The sequence below is a fragment of the Canis lupus genome, chromosome 9 (assembly GCF_048164855.1).
Source record: "Canis lupus baileyi chromosome 9, mCanLup2.hap1, whole genome shotgun sequence".
Lineage (NCBI taxonomy): Eukaryota > Metazoa > Chordata > Mammalia > Carnivora > Canidae > Canis > Canis lupus.
Genome location: NC_132846.1, coordinates 34,742,944 through 34,762,868, shown reverse-complemented (window position 1 = coordinate 34,762,868; position 19,925 = coordinate 34,742,944). Strand labels below are relative to the sequence as shown.

At 40.4% G+C, this 19,925-nt stretch overlaps 1 protein-coding gene and 1 long non-coding RNA gene across 2 annotated transcripts in view; one reads left to right on the top strand and one right to left on the bottom strand.

Annotated features, from left to right (window-relative positions):
- SLC35F4 (solute carrier family 35 member F4) overlaps positions 1 to 19,925 on the top strand; it is a 226,612-nt gene that overhangs the window by 24,527 nt on the left and 182,160 nt on the right. The gene's annotated exons all lie outside the window — the stretch shown is intronic.
- On the bottom strand, positions 4,360 to 12,277 carry LOC140639408 (uncharacterized). The gene is made up of 3 exons (XR_012036142.1): positions 12,129 to 12,277; positions 11,740 to 11,875; positions 4,360 to 4,945 (listed from the first exon to the last, which is right to left on the bottom strand). It is a non-coding gene; the product is annotated as an uncharacterized lncRNA (long non-coding RNA).

The following is a 19,925-nucleotide window of genomic DNA, read 5'->3' as shown; positions in this document are numbered from 1 at the left end:
GTGACCCCTTGTTAGAGGAGATCATTGAGAGAATGTGATTGCCTTTTGACCCTTAAACTAAATCTAGGCTCCTGGAGGCTCCTCACCCTCTCCCCTGTCTCTGGAAAGTAAGTTTTGCCCACCATTCCCACAGCCAGAGCCATTTTCAAGGGCACAGCCTTGAGATAGAAATGTATTGGTGAGGCCATCTGTACAGTAGAAGTGACTGAACCCAGTTAAGGCCTTTACAAACTACTAAGATTTCGGCAGGCAGGTGCAAACATCTACTCATCTTGGTCCACCATGACAAGCCTTGGATATAGGTTTCCTTGGGTATTAAATTTCCTTGGGTGACCTTGTAGTGCCACCTACATGTCTGGAATGGACCACCTCTTTCTTTAAGTCTCCTTGCCCTCTGTGTATGGGGACCAGTTTCAGATTTCACCTGGGAACCTCCTGGGGTTGTTAATTTTTAAAGTTTTTTTTCCCTAGTTCTTATATTCCTGCTCTTCTCCCACTCAAATTCTCTATTTCAGTGAAATTAATTTGTTTACTAATCCCTCAACTTGTCCTGTGTGTTTATACCTTTCACTTAGCACTTCTTTGTATACATTTATATCTCTATAAAGTTTCCCCTGACTCACGCAGTGTGAAGCGATCACTCTTTAAAAAAAATTCTCATGGTTGCATTAATTTTGGCACCTGATCATGTGCACTTAGGTCTTTTTTTCTATTATTAGACTGAACTGTTAAGTCTTTTATTGTTGTATATGTCTCCTTGCTTTTATATATGTAGTTCCTCAGCTAGACTGCATTTAAACAAGCAGTGGACCTTGAAGGCAGGGGCAGTATTAAACTATATTTCATACAGCAAGTGTTTGATAAAAGAAGATGAATTAATTTGGAAAAATTTTGTTTGACTCCATTTTCACTGATTCCTTCATTTTCTTTTACTGGTTTTTGATCAGGTTTTTTTATTGAAACTCTTAGACATATGCATTGCTGGCCCCAGACTAGAAGAGAATTTGAGCGCATAGAATGTTTAGGGAACAAATTAAGTTTGGGGGAATCTCAGGAATCTAAGAAGTAGAAGACATTCCCCTCATTGTTTGCCTGCCTGGTGAATTCCCACTTGCTCAGGAAGCCTCACTTCTGTCCTCTCTACCTTCCTGGAGCCTACCTAGGGAGAGTGAGTTCTTCCTCCACCAGAACTCATAAAACTTCTATTACAGAACATTGCGTTGTATCCTTTGGTTTATTAACCAAATTGCCCAGTGACCTGTAAGTTGCCAAGGACTAGATTTTGGCTTACTCCTCTTGGTATCACTGGAATTAAGCACAATACTTTATGCATAGAAAGAACTCGTTAACTATTGAATATGTAAAAACACAGAGACTCATATTCAAGTTGTAGAAATAGGATATGGCAAAAGACTATAGCTATAAAATAGAAAAGTATGTATTAACTTTCCAATGAGTGATACAAACAATGAGTGCCTGAATTTGGAAAGAATGTTTGAGGAAACTTAAGGAAGATACCTTGGGCAAGGTAGAACGTGAAAGAGGGGGTTAAGTTTGGCTGTGTGTAGAAAACAGAAACTTAATTTCAGCACAGGAAATGAGCTAAGTTAAGGAACAGGGACAGTGCATCAGTAAAGGTCTTGGGTTGCACACAACAGAACCAACTCTAGCTAATATGTCAAAAGAGAAATTATGAAAAGATTCTGAGAGCTCACATAATCTCTACACCAGAGAGCAATACTGAGATGCTAAGTCATATTCCTATACCCCGGTATTAAGGAGTCTGGAGATGTGACTTCTCTGGCTTTTACCTTGGAAAGGTGGGGCAAAATAATGAGTGAAATGATCAGGATGTTGGGTAGTATTAAACTATGTCAGGTTGACTTAAATGATTTTTGTGCCTGGGCATGCTTGGGTAAAAGACTAAATCAGAAAAAAAAAAAAAGACTAAATCAGGTAACGTAAAGCAGAGGACTCTGAAAGAATAAAGTTGGAGAGATTAGTGAGAGCCAGATCTAGGAGATCCTTGAATAGTACAGCAAAGATATGAACTTTTCTCTGTGTGAAAGGGGAGCCACGGAAGATATTTGAATATATGTGTGTGGGGGTGGGGGTGAGAAATATTCTGGAAAATGTCACATTCTGGCATTTCTTGAAGGTTTGGTGATTTAGTCACAGGGGAGCATTCTCATGAGGAAAGATGATCTGGGCCTGGCACTAAAGCCCCTTCTGGGGTAAGATTGGCTTTGGAGAGATTGAGGTTAGCCTGGGTGACAACGAAGGTTCAAGAAATGATGGAGTGAGACAAGAGGGCCATCGAGCTGAGACATCTGTCATCTCATTGACTGCTAGGTTTGATCTGGCTGACCTGATTGACTAGATAGTGTTTCTTTCCTCTACCTTCCCTTGAAGCTGTGAGATCAGTCAGAGAAAATACAGGAGGTTTATTCTTTGGTCAAGGGCATGTGAGTGAGTTTGTGTGTTCCTCTACTAGAGTACTAAGAAAATCTTCTCTCAAGCTTTCAAGAAGTATTGGGGTGACTCAGTGAATTGTAGGACACAGTAAGATGCTGTCCCTTCCTCCTTTGTAACCCCCTTCTATTGATGGGGGTCCCTTCATGAGGGGGAAGTCCTTGGGGGGGTTATTGGTCAAAGGAAACTGGGGCCCTACCACTGTCTCCATTTTTAATAAGGAGAACATGCCTCAAGCTAAGATTTCAAACACAAGCATATGATGCCATAATTTTGATATTATTTTCTTCTAACAACTGATAGCAAGTGATTTCAGTTTTTCATATATGGCTGTGATGTCAAATTTTAATGTCCTAGACATTAGATGATATTTAGGATATTTAACTTTCTTGGGTGTGATTATAGTATTGCGGTTATGTTTTACAAAGTCTTATATATGGGCACCTGTGTGGCTCTTGGATAAGTGTCTGTCTTTGGCTCAGGTCATGATCTCAGGTCCTGGGATCGAGCCCCAGGTTGGGCTACCTGCTTAGTGGGGAGTCGGCTTCTCCCTCTACCCCTCCTCCTACTTGTATGCGCTCACGTATATGCTCTGTCTCTCAAAAATAAATAAATAAATATTCTAAAAAACTTACAAAGTCATATATATATATTATATATATACACATATATATGAAATGATACGGTACCTGTGACCTGTTTATCACAGACAAGGTAATTCAGCTGTGTGTGGCTAGCAGAGGTGGTATGATAAGGGGTAAATAGAGGAAACAAGATTAAACGTTGATTGATATTTGTATGCTAGGTACAGGTAGGTTTATTTTACTATTATCTCGACTTTTATGTACATCTGAAAATTTCCATAATAAAAATTTTAAAGTGAAAAGAAAATTTTAATGTTAAATAAATGGATTAATATAGAAAAACCAATTTACAGAAAAAGCAAATAATATAGGTGGTATGTAGAAAAGGCTTTAGTCAAATTTTTACTCAAGTATACAAAATACTGGCTTCCTAGCAAAAGTTCAGGCCTCACCTTGGGGGATCAAAGGTCTTTCATGTTAGAGCTCTTTCTCACCCCCTTTCTTGCCACTCAGGTTGCAGCCATGTCAGATCGCCTGGTGTTCCCTACTGTGCTGTGCTTTCACACACCTATGTCTTGGTGCAGACTGTTCTGTTTCTCAGAATGCCTTCCAAACAGATTTGCTTGGAAAATTCCTGCTCGTTCCTTAACTCTCAGCCCAAACAATGGAAGTAAAAAGAAAGGATCATTTCGAGAGGCCCAGGAGGAAGAACTGAAGTCACTTGGGAAGAGCCATGACTTGATACCATAATAAGAAAAAGCCAGAGATAACTCCAAGGTTTCAATGGTAGAATGATGATGGTGGTTACTAGGGAGGCTGCGAGGGTGGGGGGGGAATCCTTGGAGGGGTCATTGGTAAATGAGGTGTTGGCATGTTGAGTTTGGGAGGGGGGCATCCTCCTGGATTCCAGGATGTCTATAGCAACAGAAACTGGGCAGGGTCCATTTCTCACCAGCCAACTCTTGAGTAGTCAAGAGATAATTACGTGGCAGAAATAGAGGATCTTTGCATTCCCTTCTCACTTTCCTGTCAGTCATATTTTGAGTATTAGGGAGAGGGTGTGAAATGCAAATCAGTCATTTGCTGCTTTTTAAGGGTGTTAAGAAAGGCTTAGAAAAAAATTATCAGTTTATGTAAACATTTCCATTATTACTGAATTCTAATTATATTCCCCATCTATTTCTTTACCTGCCTTTAGATTGTTGAGAGGTAGCTGCAGGTACCATGGCTTCCCCGTGGCTTATAACCTGCAGGAGCTAACTGGAGACATCCGATGAGACTTATCTGGACTTTGTGGCTTTTTAAATAACTTGATCTTTATTGAGGAACAATATGATTGCAGCATCTGAGGGAGATGAGGTGGGTCACCTCATCTCCCTCACAGGGGTGGTGAATAACAGTGGTGGTTTTTACATTTCTGCAGCAAAAAGCAGCTTTTGTATTGGTCTGTTAACGCTTCAACCATTCTATTTTGGTGCTTTGAGAGGCAACTCACAGTATTGACATGCTGGACGAGAAGGATTTGATCTAATTTTAGTTGGAGTAAATATGATGTTGCTTTTCCATTGTTCTTGGACTTTCCATTAATAGCATGAAGTCTTAGTTATGCCACTGTCTGCTCTAACACCCGTGTTTTGTCTTCCACCACCGCCCCCCTCCTTCATTGGTAGGAGAGACCAGGGATCAGCTCTACTAAGATGTTTTTGCAATTGTCATCATTTTACTTTGTAGGCAAGAAGCATATTTTTCTGTCTTTTTAAAACTGAGAAATACATGATTACCACTTTGGACCTCCTTGTGAGCACAGGATCTGACACTATTTACACTTGATAATTTCTGACATTTTTGTAGCTCACTGTTAGGGCTGACACAAAGCAGAGGGAATGAATCTGTAGAGGAAAAAAAAGAAAAAGTGAATACACTGATATGCTGCAGTTATTCAGTGAAGTGCAAAATTCTTGCAGTAGTTTGTTTTGTTTGAAAGAGATTTTACTTTTCAGGAGCCACTTATTCAAAATCATTACCAACTCTGTCCTTTTGGTGTTGTCATCTTGTACTCTGAAGTTTGAAGATAATCATGGCTGGTGACTTGTACTCTGGTAAAATGTTTCCCACAATGCCTGATTGCTCTTGTCTTAGATTAAATTTAGAGCCTGCTTCTGATGTTATTTTAACTTATAAACTTTTTCTTTTATGTTTCACTTAATTCAGCATATGATTTTGTGAATAGATTCAGATTTGACATATGAAAATAACAAAAAGATTCTTAGAATAAAATTAAACACTTTTTCAAATTGAGGCTGTTTGGTTTGTGTTCTTGTTTAATGTGCATTTTTATTATTCGATGGGAAGCTAGCATTCATAAAGATGATTTGTGAATATATGAAAAAATAATAAGAGATGCATCAGAGTTGTGCATACAATCTCCATGGTGTACTTAAATACACTCAACAGCTGCCCTAAAGAACGAATGTAGCATTTATCCAAGTTGGAAAGCCAATGAGAGGTTAGCTATGGGCAGGGCTGGAGTCTGTCTGTATTTGAATATTTGTTTAACATAGGTTGTTGCTCCAAGATGTCCTGTGGTGGTGTGGCTAGATCTGTGCCTGTCAGTTGAAGAGAGCATTTCTCTTTTTTTGGTATGTATGAGAATCAACTTAGGGGAGCTTTTTCACAGTATAGATCTCCGAGGTCTTAAACCTCGGAGATCCTGAGTCAGTTGTTCTGGGACACAGCCCAGGCACCTGTGTTTCGATTCATCAGGATCACCTGGGGAGCTTTCGCAGCACACAGATGCCTGGGCTCCATCCCAGAGCACTGACTCAGATCCTCCAGAGGTGCAAAGCCTGGGAAATCAGAACTGATATGTACAAAAGAATGAGAAAACCGGACTTGCTTAGCAGAGATGGTCCGCAACAAACACCATTTACTATTCCAGAACATGCAGAGCTAGGGATAGGGTTGAGGTAAGCTCAGGAAAGACCGTGAGAGAAGATGAGAATTCTGTGTCCCCAGTCGTGTTGTCCTGAGATTGTCTGCTGCAGCTGCTGGTGGCGACAAGGTGGCTCTAGGCTTTCTTTTCTTCTCTTTCTTTTTTTTTTTTTTTTAAAGATTTTTATTTATTTATTCATGAGACACACACATAGAGACAGAAAGAGAGAGAGAGCGAGAGAGAGAGAGAGAGAGAGAGGCAGAGACACAGGCAGAGGGAGAAGCAGGCTCCATGCAGGGAGCCCGATGTGGGACTCCATCCCAGGACTTCGGGATCACGCCCTGGGCCGAAGGCAGGTGCTAAACCGCTGAGCCACCCAGGGATCCCCCGGCTCTAAGCTTTCTATAGGTATTACCTCTTCTATGAGCTCTAAGCAGAGAACTTTACTGTTTATACTTCTTTAAGCATATGTGTTTTTTTTCCCTCCATATTTAGTATTGTTCAATAGACACCTGCTCTCATGTTCTTAAAATGTTTATCATTAACTAAATGAATAAAGCCTCCAACAATTATGAGGACTTAGAATCAAAATGCATTAGGTATGCGTTGGCTTTGCTGGCAGAAGCCAGCATCTGATATTATTCATGATATTTTCTGAAGGGGAAATTTGCTATGAAATGTGAAATTTCTTTATCAGTGAGTGCAATTCTGTAGATTAATTCCAGGTTCAGTATGCTACTTTCAGTGGCCATAACAGTTTGTTATTGCTCTCAGAGATGTAGGTAGAATTTGAGTTCCCTTTTCCCTCATTCCATTTAAAGAACTGGACTGTGCAGAAATTAGAGTTGATTTACCAAGTTAGCTTTTAGGCTTTGGGCTAGAATCAGGGCTTGAGGTCTAGTGTTTCTCCTTCCATGTGTTAGTTTTGTGACCTTGGACAAGTCACTCAAAGTCTCTGGATCTCATTTTCCTCATATAAAATGATAACAATTTGTCTGCAAGCAGAAGATGAGACCAGTTAGACTCATGAGCCCATTCAGCTATAAGTTCCTGCACCAGGTCTGCAGGGTGGGAGGAGTGATGAAAGCAAGGTCAAGTCAAGCAGGAAGTGAGTGGGCTTCCGAGCTCAGGAAGGCTGCCTGTCCCTCCTCATGCTGTCCTTTAAACACTGGCCACCTCCCTAGTCCTGTCTCTGGTTGCTATGGTTTTCCATGTCTCCTGGTTTGTAGGTTCATGGATTTACTAAATAATGTGTGTTATAGCCTCAGTGGGACCCCAGAGTCATTTGTGAGGGATTAGAGATAATTTTACAGAGTTGTTTGCTGGCTTGGAGAGTTGCAGTGCTAAAAAGATGTACTTGTTAGGACACGGATATACATTTATGATTAGGAAGAGTTTTAATGAAGCATTCATGATTATTTCCTGCATTTCTCTGGAAAAATAAATTCAATCACAGTAGGTTTTTTTTGTTGTTGTTTTTACTCAATTGCTTATTAGAAGGCATTCCTTTGCTTGGTTGATACAAAGATAAAGGAAATGTTTCTTCTGTTTTGCAAAGATGCCTTTGGACCCACAAATATATTCTGGTCTCTTGAGAAGAAAAAAGCTTCAAAATTTTCACTCTTTAAATTACTGAGGCAAAGGGAAATGATTACATTGTAATATACCCACTTGCTGCTTGAGAATTCCACAGCAAACAGTGACGCCAGATGAATTATTTACTGGAGTGGTTTGTGAAGCAGAGACTGGAGCCAGACTGCACACCCTGCTTGTCTCCTACTGGCTGTCTGCCCTAGGTGGTTCCACTTGCCCCCCAAGTTCCACTGTCTGTCTTTTCACCCTATTCTGTGACCTGGGCAGCTGAGCTGTATGATTGTATTTACCAGTATCTTTGCCTGCTTGGGCTGCTATAACAAAATACCATAGATACTTATTTCTCACAGTTCTGGAGGGTGGGTAGTCCTAGATCAGGATGCCTGCTGACTCTGTTTCTGGCTAGGGTTCTTCCTGGCTTGCAGAAGGCTGCCTTCTTGCTCTTATCTTCACATTGGAGGGGGGCGGGGGGCCTCTGGTCTCTTCCTCTTCTTATAAGGGCACTAATATATCAGCTAGAGGGCTCCATCCTCATGACCTCGTATCAACCTAAGTACCTCCTAATACCATCTTACTGAAGTTAGGGTTTCAACATGTAGAATTGGGGGGGAGGGGCACATTGAGTCCATAGCAACACGGGTCCCTTGTTCTGCCCTACGGTATTGAGCTAGAAGACACTGGTATGAAGGCTGAAAGAGAGCAAAATCAGGGGGTCCTTCTCTTGGCTCCCACCTGTGGACCTGCGTCTACCTTTGAGCATCCCCTGCTTTCTCTAGCAACTGGTCCTGTTCCTTCCTCCTCCCCTTTAGGCCTAAGGTGGTGGCAGCTCCTGCAGGCTCTCCCACGGCCCTTCTGCCAGTCTTGACTCCATCCCACTCTTTTCACACAACCACCTATTAAATGCTGGTCAACTGCCCATTCTAGAGCACAGTCTGGTTCCTGCTGGGATCCTGACTGATTCACTGAAGAGTTCACTTAAGAACCTCTTTGCAACATCAGTACTCTGTTCATTGCACTCGGTGTTCTTATAATATTCATTTCTGGATTTCAGGGGAAATGGCTACTGAAGTGATTTGGCAGAGTGGCCACAAATTTCCTTGATTCAAAAATACATCTTCCTCGATTTTTGTCTTTTAAAAATAATAGTCGTTGCATGGTGGGGTAGATGACAAGATGCACATTTTGTATTTTCTGCTGGGATGATAAATTGCTATAAACTTGATGGAAAGAAACTTGGCAGTTTATAGTAAGAGCCTTCAAAATACTTAACTTGTCAACCCAGTAATTCTACTTCTGGCCATCTATCCAAAGGAAATAATTGGAGCTGGAATGATATGTGCACAAATAACCCCCAGTATTGTTATTTATATTCATTGATGAAACTATAATAACTAAGTGTTGAACAGTGTGGAAACTATTTCACAAATTAAAGTACCTTTATATAGTGTACCATGCAGTCATTAAGTTTATAAATAATATTATATAACATGATAAAAAATCACATTACAGAATTTTATACACAAGATGAGCTCAACTGTTTCATCCTGTTTATATGTATGTGTGTGTGTATATATATATATACATACATATGTCCATATCTATGTATCTATCTATCTTTAGAGAAGAAGTCAGAAAGAAAAACTGCATATTGAAAAATCTTCAGTAATTATCCTTTGGCAGAGAGATTATGGATGACTGATGTTTCTTTTTGTTATTTTCTATATTCCACACATACACCTTCCTTTAAATATTAGTTTTCTACATTACTATAAATGAGAAAGTATGTTTTTTAACCTGACGCCTTCAGAAAAACAATAGATATTTTTAAAGAGTGGCATGATCATGATGCTATTGGGTATGCTTCTTCGGTAACAAAACTAAGGACCGGAGTGATGGAGTCCTATCTCAGGAGCAGGGACAGGGCTCTAAGCCTGCTGATGTTGTATTCACATCCTGAAGGGTACATCTTGGGTGGCTGCCTTTCCTAACCTTCTTTCTCTTCTTGCCAGATGGACCTGGTTATATATTGCATTTTTCTTGCTTATTTTTAAAGAGGGAAATTTGGTCTGTCCTCACATCTACCTAATGTGTTGGTTTTATTTTTGAATCTCTTTTAGAAATCTTTTTTTTCTCAATCTTTTTTTTTTCTTGCAAGCATGAGTTTTTAAAATATTCTTTGAGACCAGGCTATGGGAAATTGATTTCACTGCTCATTTTCCCTCAAACTTAGGCAGAACCTGATCCAGTCTTTTAGTGTTTTGTGTCCTTGAGTCTTTCAAACATGGAGTTACAAAGATGGATATATTAGAGGCAGGGCCATCTGTATGGTTTACACACAGCTTGTTACACCTAGGGGTCTCCCCTAGGTAGGATGAAGATATCTCAGGTCGGGTGGGGAAAGTAATGCACTGAACAATTTTAGCATTCAGTCCCTTAGTAGATTAGTATGTCAGCTAATTAGCTGTTACTTTGGAAAGCAGAGTTCAGGGTCCAGAAGGAAGGAGACACAGTTGAAACTGAGGTGGAGAAGCACAAGGTGCTTGCGATAGTCCCCTGAGCCTTACTTGAACATGAGGTTTCAGCTCAGGAAGGGAAATCTGGAGAAGAAGCCCTTGGAAAGGGGAGTGGTAAGATGTTGAAGACAGGTTCTGTCTATTTTTGATACTGCTTGGAACCGGAAATCACGATCAGTGAACTACTAGAATTGAGTACTGTCTGGTTCAGTGAAAATGGTACCAAATGGTAACAGTCATAATAACTTCCATTTATTGAGTGACTGCTGTGTACCAAGCTGTGCTGAGCATTTACAGACATTATATATTTTAAACCTCTCAACAATGCACATTTGATAACTCCTATTTTATGGATGAGGACACTGAGGCTCAGAGAAATTAAACAACTTGTCCAAGCTATAGTTTGTAAGTGACCAGGCTGAGCTTTGAGCCTGGACCCTGTGTTCTGGCTAACCATGAAACGGGCGTCCCTAGTAGTATGGGTCCTGGGTTGGAGCCCCAGCTCTGATAGGCACAGTGTGACCTTTCACAAGCACAGAACATCTCCAATTAACAGCTTCCTGTACCAGAATTCATTATTTTTCATATAACTTACATTGTGTTAGGTGTATTAGAGTTTGCCAAAGGTTTTCTAATAAATCCTCTCATTTTATCCTCACAGCAATTCTGAGCAATATCAAACATAATACCTATTCTACAAACCTGCTTTATTATTAGATCCATACACATTATCTGAGTAGGAGAAACGTCACTAATCTCTCTACACACAGAGAAATTGATTTGATGACAAGATCCATGGCTTGCCCTGTTCACCTACTTATAAACCTGGACTCAGAGGAAAAAATATGAGAGACTCTCTTGACTGTTACCAGAGACAGACACACCATGGAGCTGGAGCTTCAGGACACTTCATTTGTGTGGGTCCCCTCCAAGGCCTTGGGAGTAGCCATAGAAATGGTTTCCCTGTTCCATACTTTCCCTCATTCATTGCAAGTGGTGTTAGATGATTGTTGGAACTTTGGGTATCCAGTTAAGGAAAAGTTGAGTTGGGGATATATTTGGTTTGAATTTCACTACTTACTTTCTCTGTATATGTTCTGACTTCCTTGCTTTGCTTAAACCGCTTTTCCCCTCATCATGGCTTTCCCCCAACTTTTTATATCAAGATTTCCCCTGATAATCAAGGTTTGTGTCAAATGCACTTCCATCAAGAAGCCTTTCCTTACTATCCTGCATGAGTTATCCTTCCTCCTTTTCATTCCCACAGGGCTTTACTGACACCTTTCCTTTGACTTGCCCCCCTCATTTGCTACGTACTTAATGTGTCTTTTTTTCTCATGGCCCCGATACACTGTAAATACCTTCAGCATTCTCTCACTTCCCCCTTTAAAAATTTTTTTTATTTAAATTCAATTAATTAAAACACAATGTATTATTGGTTTCAGAGGTAGAGGGCAGTGATTCACCAGTCTTACATAACGCTCAGTGCTCATTACATCATGTGCCCTTATTGTCCATCACCCAGTTACCCTGTCCTCCCCATTCACTCCCCTCCAGTGGTCCTCAGTGTGTTTCCTATACCCACTTCCCCCTTTTAAATCTTTTTATTCAGTGGTTTTCATTCTAATATCCCTTCTCTACTTACACTGTAAATGCATTGAGAGCAAGTGTCCTGACTTCTTCAGCTTTTTATCTTCCTCTAATACCTTGTTGAATGCCCTGCACATAGGACTCTTTCAGCAAATCTTTGTCATATGAATGAATATTCTTTTGATCTTTAGCTTTCAAAGGAAATTAGAAATGGGGAGAAATGTTATTTATTATAACATCTGATTTTTTTCAAACACATTATGTGCTCAGCACAGGTACCATATTATTTATATATGGCTATGTAATAATTATCCCAAACCTTAGGAGCTTAAGAAAACAGCATTTACTATCTCACAGTTTCTGTGGGTCAGAAATGCAGGTGAGACTTAGCTAAATTTTCTTGTCATGGGTCTCTCACAAGGTTACAGTCATCTCAAGGCTTACCCCTGGCAAGGATTTCCTTCCAAGCTTATCTGCATGTTTGTTGGCAGGATCATTTCCTAGAACACTATAGACTGAAGCTTCAGGTCCTCATGAGTTCTTGGCCAGAGTCTTCCTTTGGTCTCTTGCTGCATGGGCTTCTTCATAGAGCATCTTGCAACATGGCTGCTAGCTTCACCAGACCAAGCAAGAGAGAAGGCAAGAGAAAAAGTTGGAGGTCACAGTCTTTTATAACCCAATATTGAAAGTGAACTCCATAAATTTTCTGTATTCTTTTATTAGAAGCAAGTTACTAGGTCCAGCCCATACTCAGAGGGGAGAGGATGACACTAGGGCAGGAGGCTGGAATCATTGGGGCCATTTGGGAAGACTGCGTATTGAGAAGACAGTTGTATTTTGTATGTTGTAATACTTTTAGATATATAATTAGGTTATTGCTATCTGTCCTATCAAGCATGGCTTCCAGAAATGGGAATATAGCCAAGCAATGGGAGAAAAGGTAGACAAAATAGTTTGAGGATAGATCATCTGGATCTTGAATGTCAAGCTAAGGAATTTGTATTTTACTATAAAGGTAATGGGAGTCACAAATATATTTGAACACAGGGATGGTCCAGTTAGAGATGTGCTTCTAAAAGTTCAAATGTGTTGGAGGGAAGGGGAGACTGGAGATGGGGAGATTCATTCTTCAGCAATTACTCATTTGGATGAGAGGAAATGAATAGGGTTGTTAATAGAGTAAATGAAAGGAGGAAAAGATACTAGAGATATTGTGGAAGAAGAGTAGCAGAACTTGGCATTTGTAAGTACAAAGACCAGAATTTGTTTTTTGAATAAATAAATAAAATCAATAAACTCTTAACTAGACTAAGAAAAAAAAAAAGAGAGAAGACTCAGCAAAAATCAGAAATGAAAGAAGAGCCATTACAACAGATGCCTCAGAAACAAAAAGGGTCCTAAGGGACTGTTACAAACAGTTACATGTGAACAAATTGGATAACCTACAAGAAATGGACAAATTCCCAGAAACGTACAAACTGCCAAGACTGAATCAAGAAGAAATAGAAAGACCGAACAGACCAATAACAAATAAAGAGATTGAAGTAATAAACCTTTCCCTACCAACAAAAGAAAAGTCCAGGACTAAATGGCCTCATGGCTGAATTCTATCAAATATTTTTAAAAGAACTGATATTAATTTTTCTTAGACTCTTCAAAAAAATAGAAGTAGAAGGACTACTTTCAAATTCATTTAATGGGACCAGTACCACCTGGATACCAAACCCAGAAAAAGACACCTCAAGAAAACTACAGGCTAATATCTCTGATAAACATAGATGCAAAAATACTCAACCAAAGACTAGCAAACCAAATCCAACAATATATCAAAAAGATTATATGTCATAAGTAAGTGGGATTTATCCCTGGAATACAAGTTTAATTTAATATACATAACTCAATCAAATCAAGGTGATACACCACATTAAGAGGATGAAAGATGTAAAGCACATGATCATCTCAATAGATGCACAAATACCTTTGACAAAGTTCAACATCCATTCAAAATAAAAACTCTCAACAAAGTAGGTGTAAAAAGAAATTCTCTCAACACAATAAAGGCCACTTAAGAAAACCCCCCAATAACATCATAATCAATGGGGAAAAAACTGAAAATACTTCCTCTAAGATCTGGTGCAAGGAAAAGATGCCCACTTTTACCACTTCTATTCAACAAAGTAATGGAAGTACTAGCAAGATCAATTAGACAAGAAAAACAAATAAAAGGCATCTGTATTAGAAAGGAAGAACTAAAATTATTTCTTTTTGCAGAAGAGAACATGATTCTATATGTAGAAATCTTGAAGACTCCACTCCACAAAAATATTGTTGTAACTAATAAACATATTCAGGAAAGGATATAAAATAATCAAACAAAAATTGGGGTGCCAGGGTGGCTCCATTGGTTAAAGGTCTGCTCAGGTCATGATCTCAGTGTCCTGGGATCAAGCCCCCCCATCAAGCCCCCCATCAAGCCCCATGTCGAGCCCCAAGTTAGGCTTTTGGGTCAGGTGAGGTCATGATCCCAGTATCCTGGGGGAGCCTGCTTCTCCCTGTCTCTCTGCCCCTACTGCCCCTCACTCATGCTCTCTTTCTCAAATAAATAAATAAAATCTTCCAAAACCAGTTGGGTTTTTTTACACCAACTATGATCTATTTGAAAAGGAAATCAAGAGAATAATTCCATTTATGACAGCATCAAAAATAATAAAATTTTTAGAAATAAATTTAACCAAAGAGGTGAAAGATCTATATGCTGAAAACTAAGAAACATGGATGAAAGAAGTGAATATGACACAAATAAATGGAAAGATATCTTGTGTTTGTGGATCAGAATTGGCATTGTTAAAATGTCCATAGTACCCCAAGTGAAATACAGGTTCAATGCAATCCCTATCAAAATTCCAATGGCATTTTTAACAGATATAGAAAAAGCAATTCTAAAATTTGTATGGAACCACAAAAGACTCCAAATAGCCAAAGCAATCTTGAAAAAGTAGAACAGAGTTGGAGGCATCACACTTCCTGATTCTGAATCACATAGCTTTGTAGCTATATTAATCAAAATAATATGGTACTGGCATAAAAATGGACACATAGACCAATGGAACAGAATAGGGAGCCCAGAAATAAACCAAAACATATACAGTCAAGTATTTTCAACAAGGATGCTAAAAAGACACAAAGGGGAAAGGATAGTCCCTTCAATAAATGATGCTGGGGACATTGGATAACCCCATGCAAAAGAATGAAATTGAATCCTTACATCCTACACAGAAATCAATTCAAAATCAATTCAAAATCAATTAAAGACTTAAACATAAGATTTGAAACATTAAAACTCCTAGAAGAAAATATAGAGAAAAAGTTCCTTGACATTGGCGCTGGCAATGACTTTTGGGATATGACATCAGAAGCTCAGGCAAGAAAAGCAAAAAATAAGCAAGTAGGGGTACATCAAATTAAAAGGGCTTCTGCTTAACAAAGGAAACCGTCAACAGAATGGAATTGCAACCTATGAACTGAAAGAAGATATTTGCAAATTATACATCTAATAAGGGGTTAATATCCAAAATATACAAGGAATTCATACAGCTCAGTAGCAAAAAAACCCCACCTGACTAAAAACTGAGAAGGACCTGATTAGATATTTTTCCAAAGAAGACATGCAAATGGCCAACAGGTATATGAAAACATAATGTCACTCATCATTGGGGAAATGCACACCAAAACCACAAGAGATATCACCTCACATCTGTTAAGATGGTTATTATCAAAAAAGAAGTTGGTGGGGCACCTTGGGTGGCTTGTTCGATTGAGGGTCTGCCTTTGGCTTGGGTTGTGATCCCAGGGTCCTGGAATCAAGTTCCGCATCAGGCTGCCTGCTCTGTGGGGAGCCTGCCTCTCCTTCTGCCTCCCGCTCTCTGTCTCTCATGAATAAATAAATAAAATCTTAAAAAAAAAAAGAAAAACGAAGTTGGTGAGGATGTGGAGAAAAGGCATCCCCAGACACTGTTGGGAATATAAATTGGTATACCCATTATGGAAAACAATTTGGAGGTTCCTCAAAAAATTAAAAACAAACAAAAAACTACCATTGGATCCAGCAATCCGTTTTTTGGGTCAGTACCCATAGGAAATTAAATCAGTACCTTGAAGAGATAACTGTACTTTCACTTTTATTACAGCATTATTCACGGTAATCAAGATAGGAAAACAACCTGAGTGTCTGTTGATGAATGAATGGGTTAAGGAATTATGATATATACATTTATCATATATATATATATATATATATAAAATAGAATGTTACTTAGTCTTAAAAAAAAAAGAGAGAAATCCTGCCATTCGCAACTACATGGACAAAACTGGAGGACATTATGCTAAGTGAAATAAACCAAACACAGAAAGAAAACAACTTCATAATCTCACTTATAAGTGGAGTCTAAGAAAAAGTTAAAAACAGAAAAGCAGAGAGCAGAATGGGGGTGTCCAGGAGCAAGGAAGTCTGAGGAATGGGGAGATGTTGGTCAAAGGGTACAGAGTTGCAGTTATATTGGAGAATAAATCTAGAGATGTAACACACGGCATGATGACTGCAGTTATAATATTGTACCGAATACTGGAAATTTGCCAAGAGAGTAGATTTCAGGCGCTTTCACCACACAGGGAAGAGGTAAGTATGTGAGGAGATGATACATTAAATACCTGACCAGGTAATCATTTCACTATGTGTATATATATTAAATCACCATATTGTACACCTTAAGTACATACAATTTTTAATTTAAAAAAAGAGAGAAGTAAGGAGAGGAATGGGAGAAGTTGAAAATGTCCCTGCTGCAGCCTGAGTGATTGGTGTGGAGCATTGGTGTACTAACGAAAACTGGAACACAGTGGGGGGATCACAGTTGGGAGGGAGGATGAGAAATTCGGACAGAACGTGTGTGCCACTTCCCACCAGCAGTGAGAGAGCAGCCATGTGTTTTGTGTCCCCGGCACCCAGAGTAAGTGGCTGATGCTGTCTACACCAGCGCTACTGCACTCACCGCCCGGGTCGTTTGTGCACAAAGGAGCAGTGTCTTCAGCGTGGGATGAGTCTCTGACAGAGCAGCCCTGGATGTTCAGTTTCAGAGTTACACAGAAGGGCCAGCAGGAGTGTGGGACGCCTGGCTTACAACAGCACTGGCCGCTGTCTGCTTGGGGGAACTCATGTTCTGACAGCCCCTTTCCTGCTGGGCGCTCTTGCTGTTTTATAAGGTGTGGCTGGCAGGTGCTGTTTTCCTGTTGAAGAAGGTGGTGAATGAGGTCCGAGCAGAGCCAACAAGCGCTCCTTTGATAAATGAGGTTTGAATTTATTGGCTTCTTAAATGAGTTTTGAGTCACTCAACTCAAGCTTTTAATCTTTCTCATGCTAGACTGCAGGTTTTCCTAGCGGTATCTTTTAGGTTTTCCATGGTGGAACAGGAAACTAGGTCGTAACCCTCATATTTGGTGCATATTGGAAGTCTTCTAAGAAGCCCTGTAAGAAATGTGTTTCTTGCCCAGAGCTAAGGAGGTCCAAACAAAAAAAAGCTTCTATATATAAGGAAGAGCTGGTTTGCATGCCTTCTTTCATGTATTCCTCACAGAGACCCCATGGGGTGGCATTACAGTCATATTGTCACCATTTCATAGATCAGGAAACTAAGGTTTACTGAGATTAAACAATTTGATCAAAACCACATGGCTGTAATGTGATGAAGTTGGAATAAGTGGAAAATATGCAAAGGGAAATGCTACTATGTAAGCATTTTCTTTGGAGGCAATATTTACTCTTTACGTCCATAACTTTTTTTCCTAGGTAGAAGACAATATATTTGAAATTTTGTTGAAAAGTAGAAAGTTGTATATTCTTTTCCTACTTTTCAAAATTAATCCATTAGGGGAATTGAAATAACTGTGCCTGTGCTTGTATACTCTCTCCTCCCTCCATTCTCATTTGCACTTAATGGGAAAATGATTCTTCCTGCCATGTCCCTTTCATAAAGTCACTCTCCTGTGAACAACCATCAGTGACTCCCCAGTGCATGCAGGGTACGGTCCCACGTGCTTAGTCTGGAGAGTGTCGACTTTTTTTCTTTTTTATATTCACAGCATTCTCTGAAATACTTAAATCATTTACTGCATGGTTGAAGGGATCAAGAGACTCAAAATCACAGAAAGCTTGTCAGCAATCACCACAACGCAAGCCTCATGACAGTAGCAGGCGGTCTCACGGCACCCATCAAAGCAGGCCCAGGGAGTGTGGCATCCCCATTCTCTTGGCTGCTCTTCGGAGCTGCGTTGCAGGGTGAGCCAGTGCCAGGGCCAGGCTTTCCTATCTTAGAAGCAATGTCCCCTGGGCTTCCAGAGTCCCACACGCCGCCTTCCTTGCTTGCTGACACGGTCTGCCCTCTTCATGGCCACAAGCTCTGGAGCTGCTTTACACTGCTTTGCACAACCCTCTCGGCTAGTAATCTGTCATAGGGAGACATTGCTCTGACTGTGGCTGGCTTCAGCGGTAGCACAAATAAATTTTTTCATGTGAACAGAACGCAGAGGCTGGTGCCACAGCACACCTGTGGAGAGTCACCTGTGGGTCGCGCCTGTGTCCTGGAGGCATTCTCTGCTCTCGCCACAGGGCTTCTGCCCGGATCGCCCCGCCTTGCCATCTTCGCCTTCTCCCTGGAGTGTCACTACACTTCAGGACCTGGTCTCATTTTCACTTCTACCCTGAAGCTGTCCTAAGGCCTCCTGCCCCCGGTGGCCTCCTCTGAAGTCCTCTGCCAGCTTTGCTCGGTGCAGCTCACAGGGTGCTGCATGCCAGGGCCTGGTGTGGATAGCTCCGCTTCGGCAGCGTTGCCATTGCTTTGAGGGCCAGGCCGGGGCATTACCTGCTGCAGCTGACGTACTGATTCTGTGCATACTGGGTGTCCAGAGACCTAAATCTAATTAAACCCATTTGTGTTTCCCTCTATGAGGCATTACCAGGATGGCTGTTAAAAAAACAAAAAACAAACCAAAAAAACCCTGATATGTCATCCAGCTAGAAAGTGTCCTGTGGGTGTGCTTGGGCTGTGGGGGAAATTGTCACTGTTGCTGTTGCTTAATCTTAGATCCTTTTCAGGATAGCCTCCTGGAGTTGTTCACCTTTGTTTCCTAAGATGGAGTTGCTGAATTCCCACCCCATGGCACATTTCATGCTACCCGGAGAACTAATGCTGTTTTCTGGAAGAATCATTCCCTCCAACTCATCCCCATTTTTCTGGATTTGCCTGCAACATGTGGAAGAAGCTGGCCGCCCAGGTGAGGGGTGGTTCTGGGCAACATTCTGTGACACGGTGAATTCCTTGTACATATTGTAGAATTTGGTAGGAAGCACAGTCTGCTTGTATGGGCTTTAAAAGAAAATTGGGTTGAAAGGATTGTGACGGGATGTGTGGGAAGGGTATCTGTGAATGCCATGGAAAGGTGATCTTTTTAAAATTTAAGCAAGCCCATTACCTGAATTTTCTAACCACTCCCCACCCCACCTCTACCACTTGAATTTTCCTGTCACATGAAAATTTGGCCCTAAAAAAAAAGAAAGAAAAGAAAAGAAGAAAACTTGGCCCTATGTCTATTGGATTACCAAATTATTATCATTATTTAGAATATACTCTTTCTGTTGGTGTTGAAATTCCTTACAGAACAGGCTGTGCTCACAGCTTTCTCTAATGTCGTGGTTTTGGTCCTGGGTGTGCATTATAATCATGAGAAGAACTTAAAAAAAAAAATCTCCACCCCTTCCCAGACCAATTAAGTCAAAATCTCTGGTGTTGGGTCTGGGGGATGGGTACTTTTTCAAAAGGCTCTCAAAAGATTCAAATGTACCTCTCAGGCTGAGAACTTCTGATGTAGTGCCTCCCTGTGATCTCAGCTGGGGCTGGTGCGAAAGGGCCTGCTTGGTAGTGAGTGGCACTATTGATTTTTGCCTGGCTCGGTAATTACTTCTGTATTCCCTTTTTTACAGAACTTATATGAGAAGGAACTTGGGAGAAGAGATAATCAGAGGGGCTTGGGATTCATCATAGAGTTCCTTTTTGGCCAAAACAAATATAGATGCCTGTTATTAATCGAGAGACTTCTAATGGCTTACACGGAGGATCATGCTTTGTAAAAATCGTCCATGCATTTAAGAATGATAGTTAGGATATCCCAGTGGCTGTTAACCACGTTGTT